A 2,262-nucleotide genomic window follows, 5' to 3' on the forward strand; every position below is an offset into this window, starting at 1 on the left:
TTGCTGTAATCTATAAAGCTCAAGACATATTTCTCACCATTATCACCCGTAGTTCTATGAGGCCCGTTCAAATCTGTGTGTACAATATCAAGCACTTCTCCGGCTCTTTGTCTGGTGTTGTTAAATGGCAAGTTACACATTTTGTTTTCAATACAGGTGGCACATTTCTTATACTCTGTCTCAATTTCTTTAGGCAATCCTTCAAGCAGTTCCTTTTTACACATTATTTGGAGATTTTTAAAATTTACATGTCCGAGAGTTCGATGTAATTTTTCTTTCATTTGGGGTGTTCACAGTTCGTTCCAAATTGTGTCTGAAAATATAGACGTCTACATTTTGAGACATCTTTAGCATCAAACTGTGAGCACCGCTTTCTAGCAGTCGTCTCAAAATAGTCTCAAAACTTTGCTGGTGTTGCCAGACATTTCTTCTTTGCGTGCTTTTTATATGTCGCCTTTCGATTTTGTTTCTGAAAAAATTTAATTATTTAACTTAATTACCAATTCCTAATATTTGTTATTTCTTTTCCTTGATTTGTTTCTTTTCATCAGAAATTGCGCTCAAATTAAATGCAAATACAGAAAACGTGCCCAATAAATAAAAAAAATGCCATTAGTATTGCCATAATGCAACCCTGATGTAGACGTCTACATTTTGAGACACTATTTGGAACGAATTGTGAACACCCCAATTGTTAGCTTTTTATTCGTGACCACATTCGCCTTTAGTTTTTCTTTTGTCATGTAAAGGCCCGTTTACATACAACTTTGGCGTTGCGTTGGCGTTGGCGTTGGTTTGACAGAACGCACGTTAAAAGTATGCTTGCTACAATGAACGCTTGGCGGCGAATCCTTGGGCCACTAAATTAACATATTAACGACAGATAAATTAATATTTCATATCAATAATTGCATTAAAAACGATATTTCTTGCCCGCACTTGATTAAAAAGGAAAAATATTTCACATAATTTTATTTATTCGCAACAGCTGACGAGCGACGCACGCGAAAAGTTGAGAGTTGGCCATCTTTTTGCTTTGTGTTGGCGTGAGCGTTGTCGAATTTTGGCTATGTGGACGGCTGCATTTGAATTCATGTATTCATAGTCAGCTGTTGAAGCGACGCCAACGCCAACGCAACGCCAAAGTTCTATGTAAACGGGCCTTAAGGCTTTCTGCTCATTGGTCGTCCAATCATAGTTGAGTCATAGTTATCGTCATGAAGCAACGATTACATGACGATTACACTTCTGCACACTTGGTCGTGATATTTCAATTCATTTGGCGTCTAAAAATTCACTTGGAGCAGGTATTTTCTGTTTTTTTTTTGTTGATATTTTCGCGAAATATTTACAAAAACCTGCAATTTTTTAAATATAGACTGTGCTGCAACATTTCTAGACGTAATTTTCCAGTAATATCTCTTCTTTTCTTTTCCTGGAATGTGTTTTGTGTATGCACACAGAGACTTAATACAATTTCGTCATATTTTATAGTTAAAACGCTCATATTTATTAAATTTTAATGCAATTATCCACTTTTTAATAATTTCCACAGATTTTATGCAAAAAAATACTAATTTTTATACAATTTTAATGCAAATATTAACTTTTTCACTAATTTTCCCCCATAAAATGTAAACAAACAATGCGTGCACAACGATTAGCAAACGACAGTGCCGTACTTATCCGTTTCTGCATCTTCTACGATTTGCCGATAACTAGCCGATAACGACAAGTGTGCAGATCTCCTTTGAAATGCATGTGCTCGGCTCAAAATTTCAGGGCGAGACGATAACGCAACTATGATTGGACGACAAGTGTGCAGATAGCCTTACTTTTCATTTTGTATAGTCTTTGCTCTTTCGTTGCCATCGCTACAATTTCTCGATAGCTGTTGTATATTTTCGATAGTCGGCCTTTAGAGATGACAGAGTGATTGTCGGTGATTTTAGAGTAGCTTAATAAATTTGCTTTCATCTCTTTAACGTAAAATACATCAATCAGTTTAACTTCGGATTTTTCATCATAGACTGGAAAGAAAGTTTTAATGTTACCGACTTTAGTAGCTTCCAAGATTCTCCCATCGCCGACTTTAACCTTAATGGGGTTCTTCAATGTCTCATACTCATCATAATACTCATCACTGTTAATGATGTGGTCTGTACATCCACTATCGTGCAACCATATTCGGCCCTATTCCCGTTGGCGTTGTCGTTATAATAATCGTTTCTATGTCGTTGTCGTTTTTATCGTCGCTTCGTT

This window comes from Rhagoletis pomonella, unplaced genomic scaffold (genome assembly GCF_013731165.1).
Source record: "Rhagoletis pomonella isolate Grant_MI unplaced genomic scaffold, Rhpom_1.0 Rhpom_scaffold_00172, whole genome shotgun sequence".
Taxonomy (NCBI): Eukaryota; Metazoa; Arthropoda; class Insecta; order Diptera; family Tephritidae; genus Rhagoletis; species Rhagoletis pomonella.